Source organism: Cavia porcellus, unplaced genomic scaffold, assembly GCF_034190915.1.
Source record: "Cavia porcellus strain 051 isolate PalLab524CR breed Dunkin Hartley unplaced genomic scaffold, mCavPor4.1 scaffold_13, whole genome shotgun sequence".
Lineage (NCBI taxonomy): Eukaryota > Metazoa > Chordata > Mammalia > Rodentia > Caviidae > Cavia > Cavia porcellus.
In genome coordinates, this window is record NW_026947496.1 from 25,059,277 (window position 1) to 25,077,702 (window position 18,426).

The window sequence follows — 18,426 nt, forward strand, 5'->3', positions numbered from 1 at the left end:
TCAGTGGCTTGTCTAGAAATCAGAGGAAATCCAAAGGACTTACAACTAGAGAGTACAGGGGTGGGTATCTAATAAATGATTGTAAAGACTTAAAAATGTAAGGGCTAAGTGCATACTAAACAATAATAATACAAAAATAATTGTCTTCCATTATCTTCTTTAAAGATATAAGTGGCATATTCTTTAAATCTTAAGTTGATTCAAGAAACAGCAGGAAGTCTAACACAGAGGTACAAGCAGTGATCAGGCAACCTATTCAGCATTCTGCATGCAATTACAGTGCCGGCCATCAACCCGGAAAACAAATTAGAGTAACTAATGACAGGGAACCATAATCAAAATGTTTTTAGAAAATTGCTTGGAAACAACGTTGTCAACAAAGACCACTCAAATATAGCTGTAAACAGCTTAAAATCGCAGAAGAACCCAGTGACCTATGCCCAAAGTGACACAAAGAAGATGTAAAACACATCGAAGGTCCCAAATCACTGTCTTCTAACTGACTGTGTGACATTGTTTTTAACCTCAGTTTTTCTGGGTCATTCCAAATGTGGTGGAGCTTCAAGTGCCCTTGAACAGCCTGCTGTTTAGCAAGTCTTATCCTGGTTCACGCCTACACTCTGGATAAATCCTCCTTTCCCCTTGCCTCTGCATTCTTTGTTATCTTTGGCCCTTTTTTTTCTTTCTTTCTTTTTTTGAAAAACATGTGCCTCTCTTGGAACAGATCCACTAACACAAACAACCCAAAAAGTTTCCAAACAGCTCTGACTGTTGTGATATTTGTGATACTCAAGTCATCTCTCAGGACCTACAGCACTCGCAGAGATCCTGGAGGGAGAGTTTCTTGTTAATTTTAGTGGACGTGGACATTTTCAACACTCCATTTTAATGTCCCAGGGATTGGTGCAGCTCGTGTCTATGATAAAGTGAGGCAAGGCAAGAGGGCTCGGAGAAGGAGCCAGAAAAAGAGAAAGCTTTGAGTTTCAAAAGTTGTTATCAAAGCGCTTTATTAGCAACAGGACAAAAGGAAGAAAATTTGAGGAGAAGGTTGCACTTAGAAACATATACTCTTTCCAGAAAATCTCCAGTGTGGTTCTTTTTATTGCCTATAATAGAGGAGTGAGCAGTTATATATAGTAATGTAGGATTGATTTCTTTCTTCTTTTTGTTTTTGTTTTTGGTTTTTTGGGGTTTTTTTTTTGGAGACAGGGCCTTGCTGTGTAGTTTAGACTGGCCTCAAACTAACAGCAATCCTCCTGTCTCAGCCTCCCAAATGCTGCGATTATAGACATATGCTACCACATTTGGCTCAGTTTGTTTGTTTTTAGGAAAAGCAGGTCTCAAAGATTCATTTTGAAAAGAAGCTGCATTACATGGAATTTTTTCTAAATTGTAGGCATCACGTGCTTCTCTGACTAAACAGCATCTCAAGCCTAGTCTGTGTCTTCATTAGGGACTTCACTGTCATTACAACTAGCAACCAAAGAAAATGCTAGAATATAGTCATGCTTGGGGCCCAAAATTAAATCTTTTTCAAAATGTTTGGTTCACTATGGGGTGGTTTTCTCTACTTGGGACTCTACTGTTAAACTAGAAAAGATCACTTTTCCCAACTTCAACGACTTTTTAATTTTCGGCTTCTCAGGTCCTGTGATTTAGAATTTGTAGCTTGTTACAATTGGGGCACGAATGAGTCCATCTGTGAGAGACAGAAGGGAAAGTGTGTGACCTTTGACTTTCATTCTGCTTAGTTTAACCCTATGACTTTACCTGTTTTTTAAACTACTTTCCAGAGTCAAGATGGCCGGTAAAATGGGGTATCATGAAGTTAATATAAGGAGAATTTAAGCATATAATTTAGGCATCTGATGTTTACGAGAGATGCTCAGATTATGCGTAACTTCATTTATCTCCATTCTTTGGCTTAAAGTTTCCTGTTTTTCAGGATTGCCTGATATCTTTAAGTATATTTACTTTAATTAATTTAATTTGTAAGTGTAACCCTATTACAATGAATAAAATTCTACTAGAAAAGAAATACACACACAGAAAGACCCATGTTCTGTTACTCCCAAAGTACCCTGCTTTGCACTTTGGTCACTGCTTTTTCTGTCTTCTATGTATGTATTTGCAAACAGTGTGCTGCCATCTCCTTTACAAGCTGACATCTGTTTTGACAGTACACAGCCCATAATTATTTTCCTGGAGTGTCTTCACAGCTGCCTTTTCATGCCCACAGAATATTCCGCTGAGTAGCTATATGACCATTTACTTATGATCTTCTCATCATCAGACTTTTAGATTATTTTCTAATTTTTACTGTTAATAATAACCCTGCAATGAAGAGCTTTCTGAACATAGTTTTTGTTTGATCACTCGTCTTGAGATTATTTCCCAGAAGTAAAATTACCTAGAAAAAGAGTACAACTTTCAAAAGGACAATGTTGGATATAAATTGGTATATTTTGGTCCTTAAGTATATTTCTGATTTAATGGGAAGGGAATAAGATGGTTATTTAAAAATTAAAAACAAGAAATGCTATTCCAAATATATAAGCAGGGCAAGGGGAGCCCCTGGGGAGGGTATGGAAAACAGTCTAGTTTCTCTGATCACTCCGGAAGGAAGACATTGTGATGCCCAAAAGCATTTCACATATGACATTAGCAGAGAATTTTAGTCTTCTCCAGTCGCTCAGAGAGATAAGGGCTTATGAGCCTAGGATAGTGGAAGAGAATTGGATGAGAAGAAAGAGGAGACTGGTCAACATTCCTGGGAGACAGGGGCCAGGAGAATTTCCCTGAGGATCACAGAGAGGATGAGAGCTTTGGGTAGAGCTATCTTTATTTTAATTCCCAAGACTTGGAGGGAAAGATGGCTACTCACAAGAGCTTGGACTAGTGAGATGTAGGGATTGAAGCTGTTACTGGTCATGGGTGGAGAGTGGGGACTGGAGCAGCTTCAGGGAGCCGGGGACAGAGCTCACCGAATGCAGAGGTCAAGAGGACAGAACACAAAACTGGGAAGCTCCTGAGAATCCTCCTAGACACCAGGAGAAGCCCAAGGCCACCATAGTCTATGCTCAGGCTCATGTGGATATTAATAAAGCAGGACTCAAAGACCACAAGCACATGGACCCTAGGCCGCAGGCTTGGGAGTTGTGCTTCATCAGATTGAAAGGAGTATTTTAAGAGCTATTGCATACACCCCAGCATTTTTTTTCAAAAGCATGGTCACTATGGTGACTTTCTGGCCCATGTATGCATTAGAATTTTCTATGGACAGCATGTGTATCTTTTAAATTTCTAGTTTGGTTTTTATCTAAAAGGCATGAAGCTCCTGCTTTAGTGGCTCTTCACTTGTGAACTGTGGCTTGCAAAGTGAGTGATTTATTGACCGTGGACATGCAGACTGAGCCAGTGGTCATACCATAGACCCGATGCTCCTGCTGTCCCCAAAACCAGGTACTTGTTGCATAAAAGGTGGCCTCTGCTCTCAAAGAGCTGACAGATCTGAAGTTGAGAACTTGGTGTTTGAAATGCCTCCTGTGAGTTGTGACCATTTGTCTTTGCAAGCCAACAAAACGTTTTCTGTCAGGCAGAACAACAGAAATGTTCCTCTAGTGCGCACACGCATATACACGCACATGTGTACACACTTGCACACAGAGGTGCACACATGTGTGCATGAGTCAAGGCCATAGACAGGAACTGAGAATGTCTCCCTAAAATGAGAAGCACTTGGCAGGAAGTGTATTTCAGGCTCTGCTGTTTTCCTTCTCCAGTGCCTGTGCTGTTTCACATGGCAACAAGGGCCTTGCAAACAGCTGACTAAGGCAATGGGGATAGTGCGTGGGACTCACTGGTGATAGCTGGTGGATACCTGGGGAAATGCACATAGTGGTCCTGAAGGTTCACAGTGGTGAGTAGGCTGTTTATGTTATTGGAAATTCTAATAGGTTCACCATCACTGGTCTAGAAGGATCAATGACCAAAAAAAGGAGGCGGACTATAGTTTAGAGCAGCAGTGGCTAGCCTGTTAGTGACCAACAGATCAAACTGCAACCCAAAACCTGCTTATTTACTGCAAAGTGGGAATACTGGAATTACACCTGAAGGCTGAGGTTTTAGCTTAGAAAAGGAACTTATGCACTTGGCTCCTGTGCCAACAGAGAGGGTCCTGCATGCCCACTGCACCACACAGGTTTGCTGCCACTGGTTTAGAGCAATCCAGGAACATGCAGGGTGGGGTGGGAATGGGCGCCCCAAAAATATAGAGGATAGCCAGAACAAAATAAGGAAAGCCGGAATTCTAGATTTATGTAGCTTGAACTGTCTATAATAATACAGTAGCTGCCACTTACAGAGTCTCTACTATGTGGCAGACATTGCTTTAGGTTCTTGACACTATTTAAAAGGCTATAATAGTAGATAGTAAGTCTAAAATTACATCTCATTCCAAGTCCCATAGCTGGCAGACTGCAAATGTGGGTTCAGTTCTCTCTGAAGTCAAAGCTATGCTTTTTATATATTACATTAATTTTTGACCTTTTCAGGTCACTAGCCTACTTGAGAGTTTGATAAAAGCTAGGGGGAAAAATGGATGCTACCACAAAAATGAAAATGTGTACATAGATGAGAAAATACATATATACAATGTCAAGGGTGTTTTTAGGCCTCACTAGACCTCAGGCTTTTAATCCTGTGCCATGCTTACCACAATGCAAAGGGAGAATAACTGCATTGTCTGTGTATTCTTAAAGGTCCTACAGCCAAATCTATGTGGAGATGCGTTTTCTTTAATTTAATCAGTAGAAGCCCCAGTACACAAAAATTTCTTCTTGAAATATGTTTTTTTCTTGATTAAAAATGATCTTCTTTTTATTCCTGGCCTTTTCAGGCAGGCTTCATGCTGTACAAACTTCCTTACAGGGATTGATCATGGTGGAAGTGCGTGATGTTTACCTGAGTCTTAATCTTGTGCAGACAGACCTGTGTTCTAATTTCAGAGTTTCCCTTCAGTTCTACCCCAGCTGTGCCACGATTCTATTATTTTGCAAGATTCTCCTCACCCATTCTCTGCCTCTGTTTTGGTCCCCAATCCAAAATGTGTCTAAAAAGCTAGACAAATAAACTTCCATGTAGGATATATTTAGCTTAAAATGTAATTTTCTCTCATGAGACCAAAATAGCATTAAAAATTGTGTTGCAATTAAAATGCAGCATACAATTTAGAAATAATATAGTTTTCTTCTAGATGCCCATGATTCAAAAAGGATTTAAAAACATTTTTTTTAATTTGGAAGTTTACAAGATAGAAATCTGTGTCAATTATACACAATTGTTAGGATGTATGTTCTTGTTAAACAAATATGGCCATTATAGAATGGTTTGAAAATTACAGAAATACACACACAAAAAAATTAACTCCAATTTTATCACTCAAAATAATCCCTGTTAACTTTTGTTAATAGAATATCTGTCCAATCTTTTGCTTGCATATGTGGGTATGTACCAGCACATGTACACAACTGCACGAACACACAATTAAATGGTTTTAACACAGTGGCCATTCGCATATATTTTCAAAACCAACCATATTTTTATATTTATTGACTGTAAGAAACAGTGCGGATTGTAATACTAAGAATATTAAATAACATTAATGACTATAGCATTACATAAGATTCTTTAAGACAGAGACACAGTTATAATATTAGACCTGGATAGTGAAGTTTTTTATTTAATGAAAACAGTGTAAAAGCAATGATTCCATGATACTGTTTTGACAGTGTTTTTCTCCATTTGAATCATATGATCACACCCTGGGAGTTTGGAAGAAAAATAAAATAAATTTAATGAGACTCAGGTCACAAGGAAAACAAAGAATTCAAGAATAATCTGTTGAGTTTTACACTGTCATGCTTACAACTTCACAGCAAACCTTCAGGATTGAATTGTGACATTTCCAGATGGAGAAACCAGAGCTCTAAACCCTCCTCCTGTTTTGTTTCACTAATGTTTGAAGAATGTTGGTGGTCTTGTAAGAGAATCTGGAGAGAGAGGGAAGCTAGCCCACATCAGGAAATAGTCCAGGGAAAGATAATGTGGTTTCCTTTGCCTACTAGAAAATATAGTTGCTCAGCTGAGATTAAGCTTTTCTTGCAAAAGATAATTCTTTACAGTGCAAAGAGAAAACACTAAATATTTCATTTTAAAATTATATTTTCCAGGGGCTGGAGATTTAGCTCAGTGGCATAAGCACCTGCCTTGTAAGCAGGCAGTCGTGAGTTCGATCCCTAGTACCGATGAAAAGGAAAAATACAAAAAAAATTATATTTTCCATATGTTGATATATTTTATAATATGCCCTATAATAATTCTGTGGTATATTGACATATTTAATAAACAGGTGTATGCAGAGTGGGGGTTAATTGAACATTTGCACAAACCCAGCAAAGAGATATACTTCTGTGGTCCCGTGAAATGAAGGTTAAGCAGAAGCATTTCAAGATTGACACCCACACCTAGAGACCTTTGCAAGATCTTGTGCAGAAACAAAACAAAACAAAACAAAATGGGGGCTGGAGATTTAGCTCAGTGGCATAAGCACCTGCCGGGCAAGCAGGAGGTCGTGAGTTCAACCCCGATACCAATAAATAAATAAGAAGGACTTAGGGTGTAGCTCAGTGGGAGGGTTCTTTCCTAGTATGTGTGAGGCCCTTGGACTCAATCCCCAATCCGGTCAAAAAGTTGTATATATTTGGTTTTACTCATGGATACATGTGTACTGTGCAGCAGAGGAGTGGACAGTCAAAACATCTGGAAACCATGGCTCATCTTCCTTCAGAATCACTTCTTTACTGGAGTCTGATAGGAATTTCATTAAGTGGTAGAGAGTCTTATCCTCCTGGAAAATGCACTTTACAATTGCTTTCTACATTGTTGTTTTGACAACCGAGCTTATTTCAGAGTGAAGTCTGCTTAAGGAAGACAGACACGTCCTTCCACTCCTTCCCCTTGCTAAATGAGGATGGATTTCTTTACTTAATCAGCACGGGCACTGTTTTGAGCATTGTGAAGGAAACACAGAAGATTAATAATACCTAGGCCAGGACTGGGAATGTAACTAAATTTTAGAGTGTTTGTCTGGCATGAAAAAGACCCTTGATTTGATTCCAAGTACCAAAAAGAAAAAAGAAAAAAAGACATTAATCCAGAGAATGACTAACAATTCAAGTAATATTATTTAAGAGTGTACTGCGAATATGGGCAGGTGGTACACAAATGCAGAAGAAACTCAGAATTCAGACTACAGGTGCCCAAGAGGAGGTTTCCACATGGAAGAGATGCCCATAGGCAAGACGGTGCTGGGCAATTCCGGGTAAGGAAAGTGAACAGGGTCATGGAGATGTGGAAAGAATTTGATTTGTCGGTTGAAAAAAACAAACAATCCAATGTCCTGTGGTGCTAGAATGACAGAGCTATAGAGGGATCATAAACACTCTTGGGTATCACACCAGAGTCCGAGCAGCAGCTCTGTATGACAGTCATCTCCATCTTTGTTCCGTACACAAAGGAACTGAGGCTTGCAGAAGGCCTGACTCGGACTGCGGACCTGACCTCCAAAGCAACATCTTTCCATCTTAATTACAACACAAATGAAAAACAAAAGTTCATCGTCTGGTTACTGCCGGTGTGATTAGTTACCCGTGATGTGGCTGAGAAGAGGAAGACTGAAGTCACTAATGAGACTTAGCAGCAGCTGCAATCGTCATTTTCGATCAGCGCATTTGAAAACCTGCAGGAGAGCTCACAGTGCGGCTCTTACTACAACGCCATCCACAGGCAGGGGAACCTGGACACCTTTCATGACTCTGGTGCCTGAAGGGTCCCTGGACCCCAGCAGGTGCCTCTCAATGCAAAGGAAATAAAACCAGTTCTACTTTCGTTTTAGGGTAAAGGAGGCTGTTCCATTCAAATTCAATCAAAGAAGCTGATTAGAAGTGGATGAGAAGAAGCAGGCACACAGACACATTTGAGACAAATTTATGTCCTTTAATTATGGATTTGGAATTTTATTTATGCAATCCAGGATCTTTGAATTTCCATTTGACAGATACCTCCTGTTTGCAGTATTGAGAGTGCTGCACAGTTCACAGGATTTGGGATGAGATTCACGTTCAAATTGTTTTTCTACTCTGTGTGTGTGTGTGTGTGTGTGTGTGTGTGTGTGTGTGTGTGTGTTGTGTGTGTGTGTGTATGTGTGCAATGTGCTCTCTGGAGATTGAACCCAGGGCCTCCCATATGCTAAGCATGCTTCCTACCACTGAGCTTTACCACCTGTCTCTGCATGTTATTTGACCTTGGATAATTTCAATAAGTTTCTATATTTTTATCTGCAACACAAGAACCTTAACCCTAATTTACAAGAATTATTGACAAGAATTAAAGATAAATTACACGTAAGTCCCTGTCGGATAATAGGTATGCAATGAACTGGCTGTCATCATTCTTTCCCGTTTTAATTTTAACTCCTTTACTTCTTGTCAATAGTAGTTTTGCAGGATAGACTTCCTAGTTCATGAAACCTGTGCATATGTTTAAGAGCACAAGTCCTGGAGGTATTCATACAGCTCAGCTGTTTCCTGTTTATGGAAGCATCACATTTAATAACCAAAGTCAGAAGAGGGTTAAAGCAACCTACAGAATAATAGTGAAACTGCATCTAAATAAATCTATCTGTATTTCATTCCCTCCACTTTCTGATAGAATGAGTAGTTTTATTAGAAAAGTATCAGAGTGTGGATCTCTTTTCTTCCCCACACAGGCTGTGTTCACTACATAGAACCTCTTCATCTCAGTGACTCCTGTGAGTTGGGTTCTGAGTGGATGACAATGAATGTTACCCAGAATAGTTACTGCATGCTTCATTCTGTGGGAAATCGATTTGATGAGAACAACAGATTTTGAGTTCCAACCTGGGGTGATGTGGCAAATTTACAGAAAAAAATAGGTAACTCAGCTAAGTAAACAGTATCTTTAGAGAGCTTACCAATTCCTCTTCAGAAAGGCTGAGCAGTCATTCTTTTGTTATGTATCTTATTTTGTTAGAGACATAAATCTCAGTTATAAAATCAGTTGAGGTCTCTGCTGTTCACCATTATAAAATGGAGCCTTTGAGCTGTACAAAGTTTCCACACACTGCGCTGGTCTTTCTCCTTCCCCAGCCCCTGAGGAAGTTTTCATTAGAGGCTTGAGACTTTGAGTTAATAGGGTTTGCCATCCTCATTCTGTTTTCCTCCTAAGCAGGTCCCCTAAGAGTGTTAATTTACGAGTTCTATTCCAACAGAGACTTCAATGCAAAAAATGTCAAATTATTACCCGCATCATTTTTTGTCACTTATTAGAGACATCACAGTTGTTAAGTCCCCCTTCACCTGTGAAGTTCACGTGAGATGAGTTCCAACGTCTTTGCAGCAATCCCTGCTGAAACACAACATTCAGGAAGATATGCATGTAAATCTCAACCTGTAGGTGGAAGTTATCTCTTCACCTTTGACTGTCTGTTCCACTGGGGCAAGTTTCATCCTGTTTGGAGGTCAACATCAAATTCTAACAGTCCAATTTGTTTACTTTTACGATGTTTCCAAGTATTTTGCTTTTCTAGTAAAAAGGAATTGAGGGGTGATATTCCATGGTGTAATGGGCTCTTATTTGGGGGCAAGAATCCCAAGTTCTTTCCAAAGGACCCCCATAGTTCCCTGGACCTCAGCCAGTCCCAAGGAAAACCGAGGTGGACAGACTTTGTGTGTCCTGTCAGGCAGAGATGGCAACCCTGGGAAAGTGTGGCCATGCAGAACTCCCCATCAGAGCCCTACTTAGGGCTGTGAAGACTCCATTGACTTACAGGAGCCTTTTCCTGACCTCATGGTGTAACTACAGCTAGGTCCTTGCTTGAGGGGCCTCTCAGTCTTTCTGGATAGTCTCGTCACATGCATGTTGAGTGGAGCCATTTGTGCAAACACATAGTTGGATCCTCCTCGTGGTGCCTTCCTGACCACCCACATTGGATGCAGGAAGGATGGGTTGTTAGGCAGAGCCTCAAAGTCTCTTGCTGACTCCAAGTTCCCATCTGCTTCCTTCTGGGTTGAGATGACTGGGTCACCTTGATTCCTCTCTGTATTCCAGACCCCATACTGGGCACAATTTGAAAACTGCTCTCTCTCCTTGGAGTTTATATTTCCCATGGTTTTCTACTGAAGGAGAATGACAGAGCAAGGATTCAGATGCTCTAAAACTCAAAGTTGTCTACACTGAAAGGGTTCTGCCACACCCTCCTGAGAAGTCACTCCCTGCAAGCATTCCAAGGGACAGCATGTTTTATCTGTAAGGTAAAATCTTCCCCTTCCAAGAAGAAAGCCTCCTTGAATGAGAGCATTTTACTTCTGTCTGCTATGACTTTCCATGCTTTCATATCTCAGTAAGACAGAGCGACTAAAATGGCCAAGGCACTGAGTGATGGGCCCTCTTGTCATCTATTGGACCCTGGCCTCCTCCCAGTCTTTAGGCAGCGCCAGCCTGGCTTCCTCTTCACCTCCAAGGAGGCTGGCGTGCTCCTGCCCAGGTCTCTGCACACACTCTGCCCTCTGCCTGCACGCTCTTCGTGTGTCTGAGTAGCTCACTTTATGGCATCCTCTGCATCTGTGTCAGAGGCTGCCTTCTCAAGTGACACTGTCCCTGACCACTCCAGTGGTGTATATAGCCCTTTACAATCTTCTGATCCTCTTTTTCTGCTTTATCTTTATCCGTAGTACTCATCACTGCCCAGTGTGCTGGGTTAAAGCAAAATATGCAGGAGACACAGCCTGAGGCTTTCATTTGCTGAATTCTGACATAAGAAACTAACCTAACTTAGTATGCAAACACACCTAACTTAGTATGTAAACAAAGTGAAAACTAATAGTATAGATTTGTGTAAGGAGCAGTCATGATCCATAAAGTTATAAGCAGCTGGGGTTCAGCCAGTCACAAGCAGCCAGCTCACCACACCAGACCCAAACAAGGCAAATGCCTCAAATAAATAGCCAATCAGGTGGTTCCTCTACTTAGCTTTGGAGTTCCTGCAGGACCGAACTCTCTGAACTCCTGGTTCTGTACACAGCCCAGCTCACAAATTGCTCATATAAACTCTGTAGTTTATTTGAAAACTTTAGACATATGTATTTTGAAAATACATTTTATAATTTGTTGACTTTTTAAAATATGAGCCCTTTGAGAGCAGAATTTACATTCTTTTTTGTGTATTCTTGTATCTCCTGCACCTAGAATGGCACATATTCTGTGCTCTGTGAACATTTGTTGAATAAATGAATGCATGAGTGAGTAACAGCCAATGGCAGCTGGTTCACTCTTTCCTGAGGTTTCTCGGAGGATAATCCAAGGTGTACTCGGACTCTGACGGTACTGCTTAAAGCATGAACTGGTCTTCACTGGTCATTGAAATGCCTGGTGTGCAATCACCCTTGGTTCTTTGAATGCCTGGACTGTGCACCTCACTGTTATGGTTGATACATTGTGTCAACCTGAGTAGATTAGAAGTTTAAGAGTCTCAGCAGGGAGCCAGGATCCTCACTTTAAGTAAACATCCTGAGCCTGTGAAAGAGGAAGACAAGGAGATTTTCTGAGTGCTACATCTACCCTGGGATGGGGGTAGGGGTGGCCTGCATACAACATAAGGTAGAGTTTTTCTCTGCCTTCTTTTGCTCTGGCTTGCTTTTGTTGCCTATTGCCTTGAAGTGTTGCCCCTCAGTCATGCCACCTTGCCTTGCAGCCAGCAGGTTATGGACTGAAAATTCCACAAACAGCAAAATACACCTTTCCTTCCTTCCTTTATGTTGGGTGTGGGGTGTTTTGCCCCAGCAAAGAGAGGAAAGTAACCAAAATACCCTCCCATGGGAACAGATGAAATCCTGTCTACAAGCAAGGTAAGTCATTGCCACAGTGTGAGTTAAGCAAGCCTGTGCTGGAATCGAGGCACAAATGTAGGACCATCCACCCAACCCATTCCAGGCTGGCTCTGCGTTTTTGCTTCCCCTTGGCACAGGAATGCAGAAGTGAGGGTTAACCAAGCAACCTGATCCTGATGAGGATAATCCCCAGGGAAAGAAAGGAACAATCAGACCTCACAACTATTGCTATTAAGTCCCAACAGTCCACTTGAGCCCCTGCCCTGCAGCCTACATTATTGCTCTGGAGGAGAAGCCAGCTCTGTCTTTGTCTGGGCCCAACCGTCTTAAGTGAGTCCAGCTCCTTGTGAGCCTGGCTCTACAGTTTTTGACAGCATACTTACAGGCAAACTCTCAGGCTGATAGGGAGTAGAGCACTTGCCCTCTAACCTAGCCCCTCAAGTTCCCCTTCTACCAGGGGCTCATGCAAAATAACATTCTTTGACTTCTGCATACAACATAGAAATCTCTGAGCAAGTAAGTCTCCTGCCTGTGACCTTCTAGGATGGCTTGCAGTCCATCCTCACTCTGGAGGCTCCCGCAGTGTGTTAGACACTCTTGGGTTCTGGCTCTTAAATTCACTCGTGGTTTGTCAAGAGTCAGTTCTTACTCTTCCCTCACTTACTCCTGGAGGCAGGGGTAGTGGCCACTTGCAAACACAGCTCTAATTCTCTCAGGGATTTCTAGAAAAATCTACAGGCATCTATGCATAAACCTGCTGCTTGCTTTAGTTGTACATCAGTTCCTTAATGGAGCACAAACCAGCATAGCTTTGCTATATTCAAAGCTGTTACTGCTTGGAAAATCAATTTTCTTGTCCCACATCATAATGAAGTTTCCTGGTAGGAAAGAAAAAATAGCGTACTAAAATTACTCTTTTACTTTATTCTTAAATCTCAAATTATGACTTCCTGTATTTCTTCAAGCATTTAGTGGCCCTCTCTCTTCTTCCCTCCAAAAACTTCGATTTGGAAACACTCTTTACAGTTGCAATTTTGCAAAACAATGTACATCTTTGAAGATGGTATAAGGTATGCTACCTTTAGCACCATTCAGGAAGTTGGCAAGCTCAAAGATGCCTTTTAGGATATAAGCAAAAGAACTAGGAGATGTTGCTGACTGAAGTGAACAGTGTTGGGTGCCCACTTGTAATTGTGAAAAACAAGCATTGCTGGTGTAAGTCCAGACCCAGCTCACTGAACATAGCTGCTTCGAAGGCTGCAAGGCGGTGAGCTTGCTCCTGGGCCACAGTTTGCCTGTATCACCCTGCACCATGCTTGCTGAGCCTCCTGTTCTTTTAAGCACTAATTTGTACACTTGCCCTGTTTGCTGTGGTTTTGGGACAAACAGAAACATGCAGAAGCTTCCCACATGTGCTTCTCTTGGAAAAAGGCTCAAATCAGAAAAAAATATTTAGGACTGACTGTTCTTAGAGGAAGAAAAAGAAAATATGTAGGGTTTGTCATTGCCAGGAAAAGAAGTCCTCAGTTTTCACTCAGAGTTTCATACTTTGCTTATATAAAGGCTGTTTTTAAACAGTTCTAGCTGGGGTTCTCACACAGAGGCCAGACAGTCTGCAAGAGGGGCTGTAAGCCATCCCTAAATCCTTCTGCCGGACCTACAGGCTTGGGTCGGTGCTGCCCATAGGTCTTTACTGCATAAGGTCTGTCTGTTGCTTGAAGGCTCAGTACACAATCCACAGTTTTTGAAAAGTCAGTTTCTTGTGGAAAGGGTGTCATGAGGTTGCTGCCTGCAGAATGTTTTTTCTAAAAATGTGAACTGTTTTTATTATCAAATGTCTTTTAGCCTTGTGACCTGAAACAAAGTTTCACAAGAGTTGAACATTATAAACTTAAAAACAAACCAACACACACACACACACACACACATACACACACACACACACACACACACACTGACATACTTCAGTGCTTTAAAAAACGAAAATATCAACTTACAGTGAAGGCTCAGATTTGCAAGCGCTGAGGTGGCTGACAGATTCTCCGTGGGGTTGCTCCTCATTTATTTGCCCTGGAATAAATGCAGTGCCATTATGTCTCAGTGACAACAGAAACAAGCTTTGGCCAGATCTGAGCATAGTTTGGGGATGAAGAAAATAAGTTTTGAAAGGCAGTGGGCATTGCTGATTATAGATTTTTATTAGGAACAGATGTTGGCTATGGTGTTTAGTGGTAGATGCACGAATCAGCTGACTGAGAACTGTAATATATTCTTTGTCAGGAAAGAGAAATATTAACAAATTGAGTTCATAATCTTCTTTCAGGGATTATTCAATCATCAAAACTGAACTTCAAGATATTTATGCTTATAATGAACAGCGCAGAGAGAAGCTGGGAGCACTGTTTTGTTAACAAATCTCCAGGCTAACAGAGAGATTTAGAAAGCCATTATAAAAACTTTCTTTAAACCATTGTGCTAACACTTCAGACCTTTCCACTTTGTTTATGGCTCCCTCCTCTAACAGTTTTTTGAGGGGTGTAGCAGTGCGAATGCCAAGTTATACACAGCGTGGTCATTCTGTATACTCTAGGATTATTTTCTTTCCCTGCAAGGACAATGAAAGCATTTAGGGTTACTTGCTTTCCAAGTGTAGGCTGGGTCGGCTGAGGGGAAGATTTTAGAGATTCTGGATCATTCTTGTCTCTTTCTGACATCTACCTTTGTTCTCAATCATGTTTTGAGACTCCTTTGTGTAAGGAAACCTCCCAAAATTTCAAATGACAATCCCACTCATCACATTTTGGCTGGAACCTATTTATACGTCCACACCTAAGTTTTAGGGGAAGCTGGGAATGAAGTCATTCTAAGAGGTCTTGTGCCACAAAAGAATCAGGGCTCAACTCTGTTGAAAAAGAAAAGGGTATTAGGAGTAGTTAATGGTTGTACCAGGATTGTACCAAATTACCGTCTTATCAGCAGAGTATGAGGGCTCCTTTTCATTAGTATTTTCATTTAAATTTGGTGCTGGCTGACACTATGAATTTTGTCAATTGGTCAAACAGTTTATCTGTCAGTAAATACTCATTTAAAAATTTTTTATATGCTTATATTCTGTTCCAGTTTGTCTGCTTGTACTAAATTTGAGAGCACAGATAGCTACCCCTAAAATAGCAGGACATAGTACAGTAATCATCCTTAATTTCCTTAATCATCCTTAATCTGAAGCCCTGTATAACTTACACTATTTTATCATGACTGATCTTAGTTGAATCTGGTCTGTTAGATTGCTGTTTTGTATTGACAGATTTGATACAAATCTGTTATAATTGATAGTATCAAGTCTGAAAATATAGGCAACTACACTGAAGATGATAAGATTCACTAGGATACCCGCTCTGGTTTGATTATTACCTGCTTTTGAACTTTTACATTACCTATAATACCTATAATGTTTTGTTTTTATTAATATTGTTATGTACTGCTATATTCAATTCTACTATTCCTGATGATAGACAATTCTATTGAAGATAACAAGAGACAACATAGTAACCATTGTGGATCACCTTGTACTATGGTTTTATATGCTTTTTGTTTCATGTTTTTATAGGAATTTGTTTTGTTTTGACAATACAGGAAGGGTAGAAATACATGTAGAGAGTCATGCATGTGTAGAACCTATAAACAGTTTACGAGAACTGATCATATAACACATGATGAAAAGCATAACTACTTTAAAGAAAAAGAGACACTACAGTACCCAGTGCTGATTCCATAAGGTCATGATGTGAAATCCATCAATACTATTATTCTTTGTTCAAGTGATTTTTAGCCTGTTTGGTTTTGTTTAATTTCAATATACATGAAGGTATGAGCAGCTATTTTGAAGAGAATGAGACACACTATGACAGCCATTGTTGACTTCCCTATTGTCTGATCTTAAAGACCTAAAACGCCTTCCTCATCTTGTTCAAATCAGTTCTATACTATGTTGTTTCATGTGAATTCTCTGTATGTGAAGATATGTACCACTATTTGGAAGAAAACAAGAGACAATGTGATAGATAGTGAAGATCTCCAGTTGTCTTGATTTGAGATCTGTGTCTCTTTCATTGTTTTCTTACAATATCTTGTTCTGCTTAATTTTACCCTCTCTAAAATAAAAATAAAAACAAGAAAAAGAAAAAAGTTTTATATCCTTATCCTACTCGCATTTCCTCCCCCTCACATATAATCATTCTAAAGGGCTTGGCTATGTATCTGTATTTATGCATTACACACTGGATGCTATTTGGCATGCATCTATTTCTAATTCTTTAATTTATAAAATTAATTCACCATCCTTTTTCACTGATCACAGTGTTTTCAGGATTTTGTTTGTTTCACTGTTTGTGGATCCATTCTGGAGCTTCTTACTGCTGTGTAATACTGTGTGATACTCACGGGCACAGCCTCCTCTCCAAGGATGGGCACTGAGGCTGTCTCTGATTCCAAACACAACTTGCATCTTATAAACCCTCTGTAGTACACTATAGCTTTACTGATGAAGAAACTGAGCTTTGGAAAGGTGAAGAATTTGCTCCAGTTTCCATAATTAAAGAAAGAAAGAAAGAAAAACTACTAAAGGACCCACCTGTATATAGAAAAGATAACTGTGTCTCCTGCATGATAGCAGAGCGCCCAGCTAAGCACCCCTGCACGCATGTTAACTCCCTTCGGCTCCAATGATGCCTCAAAGTTAGATTCTTCAGCTAGCGATATTGCTCAGCAGTAGAGCAGTAGAGCGGTGTGTGAGGCTGGGTTCCATCCCCACCAGCAGCAGCAACAGCAAATCAGAGATTCTTCAACCAAGGTTGAATGGAACAGTGAACCTCTTTAAAAAAAAAAAGTGGCATTATTGGCATATAGGATTTAGCTCAGCAGTGTAAGCACCTGCCTGGGAAGTGCAAGGTTGTGAGTTCAATCCCCAGTACAAAAAAAAAAAAAAGGTGGCATATAAAGCCAGGCATGGTGTCACATGGTACTGGTAATCTCAGTATTTGGGAAGCTGAGGCAGGAGGATCACCATGAGATAGAGGCTGGCCTGGGCTACATAAGTGAGTTCAAAGTCAGTCTTCACTATATAGTGAGACCCTGTCTCAAAAACAAACAAACAACAACAAAAAATAAAATGTGGCATATACACAAAATGGAATATTATTCAACCATTAAAGTGGTGAAATCCTATCATTTTCAGCAACACAGAATTGGAGGACATTAGGAAGTGTGACAGAAATATATAGTGAATGTCTAAATTTTTCTAAAAAATTTGTGACTGTAAAACATACATTGTCATTAACCCTCCCCCACAAAAAAAAATATACTCCCTTTGTTTCAAACACCTATTCCATCATTCCTGCCACTTTCTGAAGCAGTTGTGGAAGCTCTTTTTCTCGTGTCTCGTGATGAAAAAATACACAGTGAATGCTGCTGCTGCTGAAGGCCATCCACGGAAGGGCAGGCTGGTAAGAAATATTAGACTGTGTCCACATCCACCTGATTCACCGGATCTGGTACTGTGCAACTTCTGGCTCTTCTCTAAACTCAAAATTACCATGCAGAGTAAACATTTTGAATCAATTCAGAACATTGAAGCAGCAACTAAAGACACTTACGAAAGAGGACTTCCAGAGCTGCCTCAGACAGTGGCTAGAAGAGTGGGAAAAGTGTTTGAAGCAAAGAGGATTCATGGTGATGTGTTTTCTGCCACAACACATTTTATAAAATGTAAACAGTTAATGAAAAATATTCCATACGTTTATGTTAGTCTCACCTAGTGGAAGAAGATACAGAAAGTCAAATACTGCATATTTTCATCCATTGTGGAAGCTAAGATAAGCTGATTTCAGAGAAGAAAGTGAAAGAGTGGTTTTTGGAAATTAAGAACAGGGAAGAGACAAAGGCAGCTTGGATTTTGAGTACCAAACTACAGTCACATTGCAAGAGTAAGGCCTACTATTTCACAGTAAAATAGGGTTTATAATAGTTTACTGTATATTTTGTAAGGAACCAGAAGAGAGAGTTTCAAAGTTTTCCAGTTCAAAGAAATGGTTAATGTTTAAGGAGATATAAATGCTGGTTATCATGTTGAATCATTACCCTTTGCATAGCTGTATCAAATTATCACCCTGTACTCCATAAATTTGTGTAGTTATTACACATCATTTTAAAAAAACAATTGAGTTATAGACAAAAAACAGTGATTGATCTCTGCCTGGAATCCACATAGATTATAATGCCCTCAGGGGTATTTGTGCTTTGCAGGTAGGTGAGTTTTCCCGCCTTTCTTGCTAGTACGGGACCAGGTGAGCTGTGTAGCTATGGAGGGTCAGAGGGCAGTGTATCAGGCGGCTGTGTGTTTGTCTCCAAGTATATGCAAACCTAGCCAACAATGGCTTCTGCACATGGCACTGCAGCCACCCAA

At 40.3% G+C, this 18,426-nt stretch overlaps 1 long non-coding RNA gene across 2 annotated transcripts in view; it reads right to left on the minus strand.

The window, feature by feature from the left end:
- Positions 1 to 5,720: 5,720 nt before the first annotated feature.
- The window catches only part of LOC111756487 (uncharacterized), a 37,669-nt gene continuing 24,963 nt past the window's right edge, over positions 5,721 to 18,426 (minus strand). The window contains exons 2-4 of one of the 2 annotated variants that reach the window (XR_010051178.1): positions 16,597 to 16,836; positions 13,964 to 14,036; positions 5,721 to 11,652 (exon numbers count right to left, since the gene is read on the minus strand). This is a non-coding gene — a long non-coding RNA (uncharacterized LOC111756487). Of the gene's footprint in view, positions 13,821 to 13,963; positions 14,037 to 16,596; positions 16,837 to 18,426 lie in introns of both variants that reach the window. The other variant, XR_010051177.1, reaches the window with a different exon arrangement.